The sequence below is a fragment of the Monodon monoceros genome, unplaced genomic scaffold (genome assembly GCF_005190385.1).
Source record: "Monodon monoceros isolate NGI ecotype Baffin Bay Population unplaced genomic scaffold, NGI_Narwhal_1 Super_Scaffold_21, whole genome shotgun sequence".
Classification (NCBI taxonomy): domain Eukaryota; kingdom Metazoa; phylum Chordata; class Mammalia; order Artiodactyla; family Monodontidae; genus Monodon; species Monodon monoceros.
The window spans coordinates 152,328,395-152,346,099 of NW_021703778.1; the positions used below are offsets into that span (position 1 = coordinate 152,328,395).

The 17,705-nt window shown below is 38.1% G+C and overlaps 1 protein-coding gene across 2 annotated transcripts in view; it reads right to left on the minus strand.

The window, feature by feature from the left end:
• CEP128 (centrosomal protein 128) overlaps positions 1 to 17,372 on the minus strand; it is a 433,475-nt gene extending 416,103 nt beyond the window's left edge. The window contains exons 1-2 of one of the 2 annotated variants that reach the window (XM_029239363.1): positions 17,215 to 17,372; positions 15,239 to 15,393 (exon numbers count right to left, since the gene is read on the minus strand). The gene's annotated coding sequence lies outside the window, so the exon portion shown is untranslated. The remainder of the gene's footprint in view (positions 1 to 15,238; positions 15,394 to 17,214) is intronic. The other variant, XM_029239364.1, reaches the window with a different exon arrangement.
• Positions 17,373 to 17,705: the final 333 nt, after the last annotated feature.

Below are 17,705 nucleotides of genomic sequence, written 5' to 3' on the forward strand. Positions count from 1 at the left end.
AATAAAAAGGTAACATTGGAAACCAGATGTTAACTATAATGGCTACTGGTGAGAGCAGGAAACAAGATAACCATCTATGAGACAACCTGATTTTTTTGAGCACCAAACTTTTAATAATAATCAGTTATCTACACACAACTTCAATGGATATAAATGGTGTATCAGACTCATCGAATGAGCAGACAGTCTGAGTTTCAATTTGACTACAAACAGTGATAACTGAAAATTTTATGGTTATTTTTTAAAATTTGAGAAAATATTTAAAATATAAAATAGTAGAGACTAATATAACAAGCATGCATGTATCTACTACCTAGAATGTTATTATTATTCTTTTCTATTTCTGTCTTCTTTATTCTATTTCTATCACCTTATTTCCCTATTATTTTTAAGAATATATTCTTAATATTGTTATTTCCCATTCTGACACGTGTGCTTCTAATATTTTTAATAAAATATTTAGAACGCTATAAATAAAATCTTAGTACCCTCTCACACTACCCTCCACCCAGTACTACTCCTGCCCCACCTCCCCTGGGATAACTACCAGAATGATTTTGTGTTTAACTTTCCACACCACACTTCTATACTTTTACCGCGGGTATATGTACCTTGCAGTCTTTCTTAATGGAAAACACATTATAATCAGTTGATAAATATTAACAAGTAAAGACATGGGATATGTGAATTTAAAACAGAAAATCTTAGCAGCATTACACAAAATTAACAACAGCATTAACTAAATTATTTGTAATTGTCACATTAAAAAAAAAAAACCTCTCACCCCTATTAAGGATTACATACTTTTAATAAGAAAAAAATCACACTTTCCAGCATGAATTTCACTATTTCACACACAAAGTCTTCAGCTTTTAATTTCAATTACTTTGAGCAATAAAAGATTTTCAAACTCCTGCATCTGATGGAACTCCTGTAGAAATATCAAGATTTTAAGGTGAGATATATCTGAGAATTTTGCATGGTTTTTTTAATAGCTTATGAAACATTCACTTTTATAGCATATGAAAGGACTTCAATTACGTGTCATAAGGGTTGAAGGACTTTAAAGACATTAAAGAATCTGATTATAATAAAAAATAGAAATTAGATTAGTATTTTATTGTTGATAAAAACTTAGCACTTTCTAAAACTATTACTGACAATTCAAAAGGTCAAACACGCCTCTCATAGGTAACAGAGAGAGCACCTGACCCTAAATGTCACAAAGCAGAAGGCAGATATGGTGGCAGAGGTCCAATCTTACCAAAAGATGCCAGTCAGCCAACACCTCCACTCCCCAGACATGGAGTTGACGGAGGAAAAGAGAAACAAATGAGAAAGGAGTGGCCACTAGAGTTAGCCCATGAAGATAGTTCCCAAGAGCTCCTTAAGATAACTAAGAGAAGCACAAAACAGTAAGCGCCAATTATACACTCTTCACTGACCATTTAGAATGTACTATTTTATACTACAAGTAAAAAATTAATTTTAAAAAAGTACTGTTTACCCTAATATCAGTGGCATTAATGAAAATAAGATTTTCAGGCCTCTGAAAATCTCCCCCCCAGTGAAATTGTGCCCAAAGTATTAGATTCATTCCATGTTGATAAAAGCATACTGAGCAGTAACATAAAAAAAACAAATATGCATGGCCATGCAAAACTGTTCTATCTAAAACCTAAGAAATATAAATTATCAGTGAGATGCTTTTCTAGACCATTAACTTGTTTTCCTTTAAATAATTATGTCTATGTTAGCCAGGTTGTAGGGGAAGGAACACTCCTAACCTCTCCTACTGGATATGTGTAAGTTGATATAAGTTGTCTGTTATGTCAGCAGTTTGTACATTTAACCTACCAACTACACTTCCAAAATTTCCCCTAACAAAATCATCTGAAATACATACAGAAATTTATATATAAGGATATTTACTGAGAAGTGATAATACAGGGAAAATAAAAACAACTTATATTTCAAATTATAAGAGAATGGTTAAAACACAGTACATACAGGTAGTAGAACAGTACACAGACATTGAAACCCTGTTTCTGGAGACATTAAACAGCAATGCGAGGGATAAAAGTATGAATCCCAATTTTGTAATAAACATTATATGATGTCTGTATGTGAATGCAAATTACCCATATACCAATTTAGAGGAGCAGGAAAGGATGATGACAAAAGGGGAAGAAAATAGAAGTATATGTATTTACAATGTAGAGTTTACAGCTGATTTCTACTTTTTAAACATTCCTATCCTTCCTGAATTTTCTACAATGATTGAATAATCAGAAAGAAAAATATATAGTTAAAAGAAAGAAAAACAAATATAAAGATCCCCTTCAGAGATAGCAGATTAATAACAAGTTGACAACCTGGAAAATGTGTTTAAATAAAAGCTATACATTCAGAACCCCCTTTTTCCTAGCAGCTGTTTCCTTTCCCTTCCTGGCAACTTACCTGACCATTCTTCCTAGTCTCCTAACATCTATCTAGGTAGGGTCATGTCACCAGTTCTCACCAATGAGCTAAAGAATTAGGATTTCAATGCCAGTCTCTAATGTTTCATACTGAAGAGTACTGGCTGGCCAAAGAAACCATTTATCATGAGTTTGTGAGCTAAAAGAATGATTTTTTTTTAATTATGTATGATTCTTTCTTTGCAATTTTGTTGAACAGTCATTAGATTCAAAAAATGATTCTCTTAAACATACTAAATACTGGAATGAACTTAAAAATTGAAGGACTATGTGAAAATATATTAATGTGTACTGGCATGGCTTATGCAATCAAATACTGCTTTGGAAAACAAATTTAAAGTGGTTCATGAATGATATTTAATCATTACTACAATTTGAATTCCAAAGAATTATTAAGACTAGTAGAAAAACACCTAGTGTGCTCAAGAAAAATCTTCATCATTATTTTTAAAGAGTTAAAAGAAAAAAGTTCAGTTGGATTAGAAATGCATTCTTATTACCATAAGAAATTTCAGCATGATGTTTGTTGACAAAAGAAAAGAATTGCTAAATTTGAAGAATGATTAAAGAACTCTTAAAGAACAATTTAAAGAAACTGAATCACATAAATCCTGGTTAAATGTGAGAAAGGCATTTCCTTTAACTGGAGAAAAAGCAGTAAATACTCTCTGCAGCTTACTACCACCTACTGGTACAACAAAATTTACCATTGATGGGAAAGCAGTACTATTTTCATTGTCTGCTTTTCAGATGCTGAGCTTCTTCCAAGACTCTGGAGAGGACTAAGATGGGTGACCTTGGGTGAAAGTCTCCAGAGACTTAGAGAAAGCTCTGGGTCTGAAAACAGATGGTACAATTCTTAGAATAGTTTATTTAGCTGCTCCCAACACATCAGTATTTAAAGGCATAAATATTGTTGTTTCTGCCTTAATGAACCTTATAACGAAGACATACGGCCACCAGAGCAAGTGTAATGAACCCTTCATCAATTCTCTCCCACTGAGGATCTATCCATCAAAAACAAATGCCCATATGCAAACCTGAACACTGCAAGAGAAGAAAACTGCATTCAGCCCTGTAATTTCAACCCTTTAATAAGAGAACTTGCAGTGAGTCTTTACAAACTTTCAAGTCCACCTCTTTTTTTATTTGACCTAAAGAGCCATCAGATTGTCTTCATTATAATGATGCACATTTGTGTGTATGAGAGCTGTAATTTATTGATTCTCAAGCCTCTTCTCCTCAGAGCCAGTTTAAAACAATTAGGATTTGCAAGCTGTTCCATAAAAGATAAGCAACCAGCATCAGGGGTGATGTGTCACAAAGGCTGACTAGTGCATGTTAAATAGGGGATTGCCTCTGTGGCCTCCAAGTGCCTCAAACGTCCCTGTCCAAGGCAGCTGTCCTCAAAGAACATATTCAAGGTAATGATGCTGATACTTAAAGGAGGTCAGGGGAGCTAGGGAGTGTATTTTAAGCCTAATCACTAACCAAGTTCAAAATTTTTAATACATTTCTCACTGTTTCAATAGCTGTAGGACGTGTGATTGCCTCATCCTTCAAGAGAAAAAGTTAACAAACCAGCAGAGATTACCATGTACAAACAATTATCACCTGTATCTGTCTTCTTTATGTCAGTCCTCCTCTGTAACTTAATCTCCTCAAACCCTTTTGGTAAATTCATATAAGATCAAAGTTAGATTGGAAGAATCAATACTGTCAAAATGACTATACTACCCAAGGCAATCTACAGATTCAATACAATCCCTATCAAATTACCAATGGCATTTTTCACAGAACTAGAACAAAAATTTTTTAATTATATGGAGACACAAAAGACCCCAAATAACCAAAGCTATCCTGAGAAAGAAAAATGGAGCTGGAGGAATCCAACTCCCTGGCTTCAGACAATACTATAAAGCTACAGTAATCAAAACAGTATGGTACCGGCACAAAAACAGAAATACAAATCAATGGAACAGGACAGAAAGTCCAGAAATAAACTCACACACCAATGGTCAATTAATCTACAACAAAGGAGGCAAGAATATACAATGGAGGAAAGACATTCTCTTCAATAAGTGGTGCTGGGAAAACTAGACAGCTACACATAAAAGAGTGAAATTAGAACATTCTCTAACACCATACAAAAAAATAAACTCAAAATGAATCAAAGACCTAAATGTAAGGCTGGACACTATAGAACTCTTAGAGGAAAACATAGGCAGAACACTCTTTGACATAAATCACAGCAATATCTTTTTTGATCGACATCCTAGAGCAGGGGTCCCCAACCCCCGGACAGTCCATGGCCTGTTAGGAACCAGGCCACACAGCAGGAGGTGAGCGTCGGGTGAGTGAGCAAAGCTTCGTCTGTATTTACGGCCACTCCCCATCGCTCACATTACCGCCTGAGCTCCGCCTCCTGTCAGATCAGCAGCAGCATTAGATTCTCATAGGAGCGTGATCCCTACTGTGAACTGCACATGTGTGGGATCTAGATTGCACACTCCTTATGAAAATCTAATGCCTGATGATCTGAGGTGGAGCTGAGGCAGTGATGCTAGCACTGGGGAACAGCTGCAAATACAGATTATCGTTAGCAGAGAAGTTTGACTGCATGGAGACCATAACAAATCAATTGTTTGCAGACTCATATCAAAACCCTATCAGTGAGTGGCAAGTGAATACAAGTTCAGGGCTCCCACTGATTCTGCATTATGGTGAGTTGTATAATTATTTCATTATATATTACAATGTAATAATAATAGAAATAAAGTGCAAATTAATGTAATGAGCTTGAATCACCCTGAAACCATCCCCCCTGCCCTGGTCCATAGAAAAATTGTCTTCCATGAAACGGGTCCCTGGTGCCAAAAAGGTTGGGACTGCTGTCCTAGGGTAATGAAAATAAAAACAAAAATAGACAAATGGGGCCTAATTAAACTTAAAAGCATCTACACAGCAAAAGAAAGCATAAACAAAATGAAAAGACAACCCACAGAATAGGAGAAAATATTTTCAAACAAAGAGACCAACAAGGGGTTAATCTCCAAAATATACAAACGGCTCATGCAGCTCTATGTCAAAAAAACAAACAACCCAATTAAAAAATGGGCAGAAGATCTAAAGAGACATTTCTCCAAAGAAGACATACAGAGGGCCAAAAAGCACACAAAAAGATGCTCAACATCGCTAATTATCAGAGAAATGCAAATCAAAATGACAATTAGGTATCACCTCACACGGTTCAGGATGGCTATCATCAAAAAGTCTACAAACAACAAATGCTGGAGATGGTGTGGAGAAAAGGGGACCCTCTTGCACTGTTGGTGGGAATGTAAATTGGCACAACCGCTATGGAGAACAGTATGGAGGTTCCTTAAAAAACTAAAAATAGAACTACCTATGATCAAGCAATCCCATTTCTGGGCATATCCAAAGAAAACCATAATCCGAAAGAATACATGCATCCCAATGTTCACTGCAGCACTATTTACAAAAGCCAAGACATGGAAGCAACCGAAATGTCCATCACCAGAGGAATGGATAAAGAAGATGTGGTACATATATACAATGGAATTTTACTCGGCCATAAAAAAGAATGAAATAATGCCATTTTCAGCAATGTGGATGGACCTAGAGATTATCATACTAGGTGAAGTTAGTCAGACAGAGAAAGACAAGTATATGATATCACTCATATGTGGCATCAAATTTTTTTTTAAAAGATACAAATGACTTTATTTACAAAACAGAAACAGACTTACAGATATCGAAAACAAACTTATGGTTACCAAAGGGGAAACATGGCAGGGAGGGATAAGTCAGAAGCTTGGGATGAACACACACACACACACACACACACACAACTATATATAAGACAGATAACCAACAAGGACCTACTGTATAGCACAGGGAACTTGACTCAATATTCTGTGATAACCTATATGAGAATCTAAAAAAGAATGAATATATGTATACGTATAACTGGCTCACTTTGCTTTACACCAGAAACTAACACAACATTGTAAATCAACTATACTCCAGTAAAACTAAAATTGAAAATAGAATATTTAAGAGTAACTGGGATTGGGAGAGCTTTTTTAGAGAAAAGTGGTCAGGACAGGGGTCTCATAATCAGAGAACTTAATGATGAGAAGGAACCAGTCACACGGACATCTGGGGGGAACTGAATTCTAGACAGGCGGAAGAGCAAATGCAGAGCACATGAAGTAGGAAGGAGTTTGGCAGGCTTGAGAAACAGCAAAAGGCAGGAGCACAGAGAGCAAGGAGTAAGGTGGCATGGGATGAAGTCTGAGAAGCAGGCTAGGGACAGCACATGGAGAGCTTCAAGGCTGAGAGAAGTGTGGATTTTGTTCCAGTCCTCATGTAAGTTCTATGAGGGGAGGCATTTACTCTACGTATTCACTGTTGACACCACGAGGTCCAGAACTCTAACACACCTGGCACTCGGAGGAGATCCGCTGGACTGAGAGTGAATCAAGAACACCAAACGTCAAGTCATCAACTGCCCACAACCCAAGGCCAGCTCCATGTGGCGGGGACATTTTCCAAGGTGACAGAGTGGTTGAGATCTCATGCCAAATCTTTAGCTTAGGACTGCTTGGGCTACTCAACAGCATCTATTACCACCTATACGAGGACGCATAAGAGGGAGCTAATTATAATGTGTCTTGCCCTGCTCCTGAATAATTAAATGTTTCATTGTAATGTTACAATTTGAATTTATTATCTTTTGTTGGGGAATAAAATTAAACATAATGAGGACTGCTAGTCTCCTCACAAAAAAAGATCCAAGTCAACTGTCCAGTCCAGTAGCTAGTTCTCAGTTAAGCCAGGAGATAATATAAGCCACAGGAACAGAATCAAAGAGGTACAACAGATTCATGCATTCGTCATTTACTGAATCGTCTCTACATCAAAAATGAAAGATGAAAGTAAATAAGTCACAGTCCATGATGGGAGAGAAAGACTTGTAAAAGTTCTATATATGGTGAACTAAGTAACATGACAAAATGCCAGGGGAGTCAGGTTAGGATCTTTCCACCCATCTGGAAGGATGAGAAGAAGTTTGACAGATGGATGAGACAAAGAAACGAGATTCAGTTGAAAACCATCTGTCTCAGAGGAACTAGAGAAGAGACAAATAAGCAGAGCGTTCCCATCCTTCCACCAGGGCATGGCTTTAAAACTGTCTCCGGATATTCCTAAATATCCCCTGGGGCAGGAATGGGGTGGGTGAGTAAAATCATTCCCAGTTGAGACCTTCTGATTTACAGAATTAAGTATATATGTATACTAACATACATATACTAATATTCCAAATACACTAGGTTTGATTTTTTATTTTATGTTTCACTTATTCCTGTTGTTGCCATCCATTTCCTCTCTTCCTCTCTCCTCCTTCCTCCCTCCCTCCCTTCCTCTATCTCTCTCACACTCCATGGATGATGCCTGGAGGACTCAGCCCCCCAGGCTCCATTTTGCTCCCCTTGCTGGAGTTCAGAGGGCAGAGTCACATGGACCAGGACCCATCAAGCAGGGGGCAGGGGCATTTCTGGAAAAGGCTATGTGGCATACAAAATGACTGTTTACTCAGACATGGAGATAAAACTAGTAGCTGCTTGATTATATATCTGCCAGTTGTTAAAAATTAGTGCAGTTTTAAAAGAAAATAAAGTTACTTAACAACTCTTTCCCTGTCTCACAGATATTTTAGAGTCTTACACCTACACATACTTCTAAAATAAATGAGGCAGTTTAAAAAATTAAATTAAAACATGTCAAGATAAAAAAAAATAAACAAAAACCCAAGAGAAAAAAAAAAAACAGAAATGGATGCTAACAAACAGAAGATGGATTTCTTACTTGTAGTTAAGCCCTAGAATTGTACTCTCTCTATTTGCTGACAGATAAAAAATAAATACAAACTACACTATTCCCGAAACAGCAGACAATAATGCAGCCCTCTAGGGGTGCAGCCAACCCCTAATAATTGTCCAAACTGTTCCAGATTGGGCAAGAGATCAGCCTGGGCAAAGACAGAGCTAGGATCCCCGAGTTTCTAACACCATTCTGTTTAAATCAGAGGATGAAAAGTGGAGAACTATAGACCAAATCCAGCCAACCAATATGTATTTTTAAATAACACTCATTGTGTTACCTTAAAACCTTGATTTGAAAACAAAGAGACTTCACTTAAAAAATCTAATTTCCAGTTTTTCTAGAAAAATCCAAAGATCTGGCAACACTGGGGATGAATTTTCCCATGGCAACACAGACGTAAATAGTGGCTGCCCTGGAGTTTGTCATGTACCTTCCTCTTGCCCTTTGCCCTTTGCAGTCCCCACTGGGCCTGCTTCAGCAGTGTGTTACCCAATTAGCAGTTGAGTTTGTAACCCTATTTTGGATAAAGAACCAAGACAAAGGAAGTTTATCAGCCTCATTCTCCAGTTAAAAATGAGCAATTCAACTGTGAAGAATTAATCAAGGTTAAATGCTCGAAAGATAATGCTTTCCTCTACAGACCAGAAGGGAAATAGTGAGTAATACAGCTTCAATATTAGCCATGCCTATACACTGTAAAACCAGAACAAGATACAAGCATTGAGCATAAGGACTTGATTTTCAGCAAACTACTTAGAATGTTTTCACACTATTGTATATAGAAGAAATTAAATGCAGAACAGTGTTGTACCTTGCATAATCTGGCTCCAATTCTTCACCCCTCCCAAGATGCACTGCCCTCCCACCATAGGTAGAGTTACCCCCTGTCTCTGAGCTCAGTTATTTGACCTACTTTGGCCAATTGGATTTTCGCTGACATGGCACAAGCAGATGCTTGAAATAGGATTACGCACTGGAACCTACTCCCCCACAACTCTTCCATCACCATGAGGACATGCCCACGCTATCCCACCGGAAGGTGTGGGAAACGTGGTTGCCCCAGTGGCTTCCAGCTTGGATCAGCAGACCAGACAGCTGAGCTCAAACAAATGAGTCTAGCCAAGATAAGCAGACAAAGTGTACTGTTGTATACCGGCAAGGTTTTATTTATTATGCAGTAAAGGCCAACTGATATATATAGGTTACTAGTAAGTCATTTGATTTGGTTCAGAAGATGGTTAATTTCCTGACATTTCCTCTCGAGCCTGCTCTCCTTGAGAAAACAGGTTGGTTTCAGCCTCTTCTAACGGTAGAAGCAAAAAAGGACAGGTTCATACTAGGATGCACAAAATGAGCATTAAAAATTGATATAACAAGTGACAGGCCACCAATTTTTGAGAAAGTAATCATAAATATTAGTTGGAGCTATTTATTTGTTCCCTGTAACATTAAGGTTTTCAAAAGAAACATACGGGCTTCCCTGGTGGTGCAGTGGTTGAGAGTCCACCTGCCGATGCAGGGGACACGGGTTCGTGCCCCGGTCTGGGAAGATCCCACATGCCGCGAAGCGGCTGGGCCCGTGAGCCATGGCCACTGAGCCTGCACGTCCGGAGCCTGTGCTCCGCAATGGGAGAGGCCACAACAGTGAGAGGCCCGCATACTGCAAAAAAAAAAAAAAGAAAAGAAAAGAAACATACTATTTCTTAAGTGTATTATAAAGCTTATTTGTTTTCTTCCTATTAGTTTTTCAAGTAGAAACAGAAACTCCTCTTGACTTTCCTAGTGAACAAAACAACATGAAAAATTTTAAGAAAGGGAAATATTTCTTATTGCTATTTATACCTTAAATTTGCATATTGCTTGATAGCTTACAAAGAATTTTCATTAGCATTTTCTCTTTTGATCTTCACCTGAATCCTATAAAGTTGGTATAATTACAACCCTTTACTTTTGTTGCTAAAGGAAAACAAAGTTTTAAGTAAAATACTTATCCATGATTGCTTTGATAGTTACAATAACAGAACTGGAACCTAGATCTTGTGTCTCTAAGCCAGTGCCTTTTCCACAGCATTCTTAGATGCAAAAGAACTGTGTAAATTCCAAATACATTGTCCAATCACTGAAATGTCTGGGGGTTCTTTTGTCCTTCCCTACCATATTTCTTACGATCCATTCCCCCCACTATACACACACAACCAATGCATTTAAGGCCAAACTATTCCATATGTACCCATTTACTCAGAACTAAAGGTTTATATAATGAATACAGTATAAGATAATAAAGTATTAACTATGTAAATCTGCTATACATCCAATTTTCTACAGCTATTTTAAGATGAGTTTTAAATAATCCTGTCTCATATTAGGAATATTTACAACCTCTCTCAAGCCGAAAAGCATTCCCTTTTTTTTTTCCCAGAAATCATATCCTAAAGCCTTAAACTTAAAAAAAAAAGTATTATGAATATTTTTCCTCCACTCTTTCTCAATCCCCATATTTCTTTCTTCCCCCACTCTTCTTTTACTTTATATCTTTAGATCTCCCTTTAACTCTTCTATAATAATGAACTGGAACACTTTTTTACTGTACTTAGAAATATGATTACTCAAGAGTTTGGTATTTTTTATTCTTAATTTTTAAAGTGGGTAAAAAGAATGATGTATATATTCTTTCCAAGATATAACAAAAACTTCTATTTTTTTTAAAAGGTGATTAGAATACTTTGTACCATGAAGTTTCCTTTAATATTTTTAAATGTATACATAAAAATTTTAAAGATATAGAATTAGAAAGGAATCCAACTATAATAAAATACAGCTCAATATCATATAAAACCAGTTACACTGAAACACTGAATTACTGCAAGTACATGGATGTAAACTCCACTTAAGAACCTCAATTTTAAAAACTTTCAAAAAACAAAAGTTGAAATAATAATGCTGAATAGCTAATGCTCTAACATCACAGCTTGCTCTATGACAATAAGCCTACAAAGTAAGTACCATTGTCATCATGATATGTAGATAAGAGGCTTAAAGAAGCTAGGTGAGGTACCCAAGGTTACACAGCTTCCAACAGCAGAGCCGAGTCGTGAGCCTTTCTTCAAGGCCCAGATTCCTAACCATGTATGTATCCCTTCTCATTACCACCAGCGCCATTCATAATTCAGGACTTTTCTTAACTCATTACTAGCCACTATAATGGTTTCTCTGAGTCTTTTTCTACCCATTCCAACCTTCACTGACACTCCACTGCCCATGTGATTGAGTCTAGGTTCTTGAATCAGGAATTCAAGACCCTAATCAAGCCACCCTTCTCTTAACGAAAGAATCATAGAAAATATAAGGCCTACATTTAGCTATTACACCAGCTATTCTCCTACCACTTCCATCCCTCACTAATGCCATTAGGTCTGACTGAAATGCCGTCTGCTGTCGACCATTGCCACCTATATAAATTCCACCCATCTTTCCAGGTAAAGGTCAAATAATACAATCTCAGCAAAGCCTTCCATCTCCAGCCAGAAGTGATCTTTTCTCTGTCTGCATACTTATAGTTCCCTACTTATAGCAAGACAATAATTAAACATGTCCATAGTATGTAATTATTCCTGCCACAGAATCTTTTTCAATTTCTCAAATATGTTATGCTCATCTCACCATTATACCTATGCTGGAGTCACCACCTAGAACATTCTTTTCACTCCTTTTCCTTTGGCTAACTCTTACTTGTCCTTCAAGTCTCAGTTCAGAGGAAACTTCCTCTAGAAAGCCTTCCTTCGCTGCCTCCACCTTAACCCTGGGCCAAGAGCCCACCTTGGACACCAACTCCTCACAGCCCAGACATAGCTAACTGGCTGTTTACTTGTCTGTCTCCCTTCTAGTCTCTAAATCTCATCATAGACTCCATTTACTTTGTTCATGGCTGTATTTCAACACCGACCATAGCGCCTGGTGTGTAGCTGGAATACTTTTTAATGAATTTACAATTAACTTCTCCTTATTACACTGTCTGATTAATCCAGAGACAAATTTCAAAGTACAGGACTTTGCAATTGGTGATTCTAATTAAATAATTGTTGGATGAAATAATTTTTGCAGTAAATAGCCTAGATTAATTATCTTAAGTCCTCAGACAATATGGATTGAACTGCAAAACGGTATAAATAAGAATACTTGATATGTCTTTAGAGTAAACAAGGATAATCATTTCAAATTCATTTGAATGTGTTAAAACTTATAACTGAATCAAACCTAGGTTTGCTTGAATTATTGCAAATCACTTTCTCATTGCTATTTGCAGCTACCTACATTCCTCAATTATTATTTATTGGTACTATAAACCTCTACACACTCCAAAGTACCTCGGCTCTTTACTATCTGTGTCCATTCTCAGTACTGTTTTAATGTACCAATTACCACTCATAAGCTAACCCGTTTTTGCCATTTTAAAGCCTTCACTCTCCCGCCATCGAGCTTTTTCCTTCTTCCTACAATCTATAAAATTATCTCTTTTTTTAATTTAACGTTTTTTTAAATAAATTTATGTACTTATTTTCAGATGCATTGGGTCTTTGTTGCTGCACGCGGGCTTTCTCTAGTTGCGGCGAGTGGGGGCTACTCTTCCTTGCAGTGCGCAGCCTTCTCATTGCGGTTGTGGAGCACGGGCTCTAGGCACGTGGGCTTCAGTATTTGCAGCACGCGGGCTCAGTCGTTTTGGCTCGCGGGCTCTAGAACGCAGGCTCAGTAGTTGTGGCGCACGGACTTAGTTGCTCTGTGGCATGCGGGATCTTCCCAGACTAGGACTCGAACCTGTGTCCCCTGCATTGGCAGGCCGATTCTTAACCACTGTGCCAACAGGGAAGTCCCTCTTTCTTTTTAAATAATCAGAGTTCACTTCTTCCAAGAAGTCTGTCTTCACTAAAAGCCTAGTTCAGGCTTAGCCTTAATTCACCTATTCATTCATCTATGAGCTCATTCATTCATGAGTACCTGTTTCATGGCAAACACTGTTCATAAAGTAGATTTTAAATGTTCAGCTAAATGGATTCATGTAACCACAAATACTCCCATCTCCCAAACAATCCAAGTACAAGTATTGTACAGATATATATAAAGGGTTATATGAATTTCAGGGAGGTGCTAAATATCTGATAAAGACCTGAGAAGCCTCTTAGGATCATTCATAATTATTAATAAGACACCAGAAACAAGGTTGAAGAACTAAAGTAAAAACTCAGAAAAATATTTGGATTATATGAAAACCAAAGAATTTATCACCTCTTTAAAAAAATAGAAAAAAAAACATTCCAGTAGTACAAGGTCCACAGGATAAACAGGCAATTCACAGAATACATGTAATATATTCCATTTCACTAATTAAAGAATTACAAATTAAAGTAATGATATTCCTTTTTATCCGTTTTGTACCTGTGAAAAAAAGTTCTCACCACCAAGGGCACACCTTGCTGTAAGAATATTAACTAGGATAGCTTTTCTAAAGAACAATCTGGCAAGTAAAAATAAGTAATATGCACATGTTTTGACCCAGAGATTCTACTTCTATAACTATATCCCTAAGAAAAACAAAAGGAGATGTATGTATAAGATGTATGTATACCCTTAGATGTAGATGGTGGTAAAAGAGCTTCATGGCAGAATTATTTATAGTAGTAAAAAGAAAAAAAAAAACCCACAAATCCACTGATAAGGGATACATTAAATGTATCTAGTCATTTGGGATACTATGTAGCAGTTAAAAGAGACAAGGTAAAATTTTATATGTACATTATTACAAGAAAGAAAAACACTACAGAATAGTATGAATATATTGAAACATTTCATATTAGAATCAACCCAGTGACATTATTACATGGATTACAGTGAATCTACTCTAGGTTATTTTTATATTACTCCCAAATGTGTTAAGACTGCAGTTGAAAACTTCTGGACTAAATTATCCTAACAGGCCCCTCCAGCTCTAATATTCTTTCATTCTAAGAACCTTTTACACATTTATCTTAGACAAAGTGTTATTACAAGACCCCAATCGGTCTTCCCTACATGTTTAAGTGCCCTTTATCTAACTGAAACGTGAAAATGCTAAAGTGTCCCGAATTTTAAATCTATGATGCAAAACCTGAGTTAACACTATCCTCTTGATTATCAATGACAATTTATGTTGCATACATACACTTATAGAAATCACAGATACAGTTACCTCTTACCTCAATAATAACATAAAGACCATTATATTGATATCTTGGAAAAATAACTAAGAAAGATAATAGAAGCCTTTGAACATTTAAAGAGATGAATAACAAGAAACGTGGCTTATATGGTACACAATATAAAAATACTAACCGCAAATCAAACCCTATTAGAGGGCAATCAGAGACCACAATGTGGCCTCTGTGTAGTGGGTAGGACTGGGATTTAGAGTCAGAAGACCTGGGGATGAAGAAAGACCACTCTTTTGGCTGCAGAATCCAAGCAAATCAAATAACCTATCTGAGCCTCAATTGCCTCATTTCTAAAATAAACAGAAGGATAATAAATGTATTATATACAACATGTAAAAGGTGCCTAATACAGGGCCTGAGACAAAACAGGTTCTCAAATACTTGTCTAATAGAAGCAGGTGCATTATTATTGTTTTTATTAAGGTATCTAGTTTGTTCCCCTGAATTTTTGTAACACTGCATGTACAACCATCCTATTTAATTGTGATACTGCATGTTAGAAAGGGGTTTCTTGCTCCTTAAAAGTCTATTTGTTGCCATATTCTTTTCCACTATAAATATGCAAAAATATGTTATCTCAGAAACTCAGGGAGGAAGCATACTTACAAAGCACACCCCCAAAACTCTGTGTTGCTGTCCTCTGAGCTCAGTGCTCTTCTTAGGCACGTAAGTCTGCCTCCTATCATTTCTTCATGAGGTTCAGGGCAAAAGTCCTAGTCAAATGGATGATCTTGGTTGCCCCTACACTTTTCCCAAACCACCTACAGATAAACGAAACAAGGAGTAAAACACACCCACAACCTTAATTTTTTTAAAACAATTAAAGATAAAAATAAGCTCACCCTATGTACAGTTTGTGTACACAGCAGAGAATATATCACATCAAGTCAGAGAACAGAGAAAATGTTCCTTGGATCATGCAAAAGCCCCACTGAAGTCACAGGAATTCTTCACACCCAAGTGCCCAGCCAGCATACTCCTTACTGGTGACTTCCGCCCATACCTGGTCATGCCTTGGGCTGGCTAGAGCATGTCGCAGTGTGAACTGTAGCCGAAGTCTAGCCAAAGGTACTATCCCTAAGCATGTCTCTCAGTGGGTAAACTAAGGCAGGTAACGAAATTAATGTTACTTCTGAATTTAATGGCCCGACTGTATTTCCAAGCCAGTAAATGAACTACATGCTACCACTCCTAAAGGAAATATTTTATAAACTGCCCAGCTCTTCCTACATTTAGTATTGCAATTAAATAAGTAAAAGTAAAATGCCTTTGGTTTTAAGAGCTGTGGACAGAAATATTCTCAGTTCTTTGTGACGCCTTTCAAAGTAGTAAGAATCCACTGAAAATTATCCACAGAACTGCTGGTTGTCCACAGAAAAAATAGATCTGGGAATACATCTATCAACCACTCCAAGAAAAAAGGTATTCTCTTAATCAAAACATACAGTCAAGAGAGAGTTCAAGTTGACCCAGAGGTCAGGCAATGGCAGAGAGGACACAGGTATGATGCATGTTTAACTCTTTTAACAAAGCAGCTACTACCTTCATTCTGTGAGTCACAGACACCCCCAAATTTCTGTGCCAACATGAAACTACCAAAATTTTAATCTTCTATCTGTGCTGTCCAATACAATAGTCACTAGCCATATGTGGCTAATGTGCTAAAAATGTAAACTAGATGCAATACTTAGCACCATTTTTTAAAGTTTTTTAGGATGTAAAATATCTCAAGTTTCACACTGACTACAGGTGGAAATGAAACATTTTGGATCTACTGTGCCAAACCAATTACTTAAAGAAATTTCACCAGCTCCTTTTTACTTGTTTAGTGTGTGTGAGTACTAGAAAATTTCACCTTGCAGTGTGGCTCACACTATGTTTCTATTAGCACAGCTCTGTATAGTTAATAAAAATAAATAACAAATACTGAGCACTCCCAACGGCCCAGGCCCTGTTAGATACTCTACGTAATACTTGGCACAAAGATACAAAGCGGTTTTACAAGATGTCCGCGGCGGTGACTGAGCTTCATCAAACCGACAAAGGATGCAGCTGGAATTCAATGTCAGGTGTTTCTACGAAATAACTCAAATACGGGGCTGTTAAATAGCTGACACTGGGGCAACTCCCATGTTGGCATAGGAAAGACAAGTCATTGATACAGCGTTCCCAAGGGTAGCAAATTTTTGTGACTCTAAAACATGTACAAAACGTCCAACTATATCCCAGGCCAGGCAAGTACACGCCAGAACGAGGGCAGACTCCTTGACAGCTCAAGCTTCACAGCTCCTAGTGGCAGGACAAGCTGCTCTCAAAAAGAGAACAACGAAGTTCAAACTCCCTGCATGACTTGACCAGGACCTGACTGTGGACACCCACGCCAAGGGAGGGGGGTGTCGGGGTGCCAGGCACGCCGTCTCCCCCAACTTTAGCACACACACCACCCATCCACGGCCTTACCCCAGATCTCGGGCGGCTCTGGCGTCCCCACCCCTGGGACGAGGGGAAGCGGGACCTAAAACGTCTACGACAGGATAGGGAAGTGGTAAAGAAAGAGCGAGGGGACGGTGGGGCGCAGGTACCTGAGACAGAAGAGGACCCCAGGTCCTTAATGCCGGATCATTGCCGAGGCCCCACCCGGCTCCCGCGGCCACCAGTGACCCACAAGATGTAACTGACTGGACGCAGCGACGCAACCGACTCTGCTCTCCCCAGACTCGCAGCTATGGCAACTTGAACTAGCCGCCCAGCCGCGGCAAGTGTACAGTGCCCCGCTGCTACCACTTGGTCCTCTGGGGGTTGTAGTCCGTCTCATGCTCAAAAGCAAGGAGTTACTAGGGCAGTGCGGCCCCAAAAGAAACTGCATTTCCCAGGATGCCATACGACTGGCCTTGGGGTGACTTTTCCGGAAGAAGCTGAATTAGCTGGCACCTGAGTCCCTCGGCCGCGCCCTCTTGCCCTGGTCTTTATTTTTTTAAAGGGCCAGTAACTCCTATAAGCGACAAACACCAGATAATGAGCTGAGAGCTGCTTTAGCCCTGACTCTAGCATAATCAGAAGTGTCTAAAATATT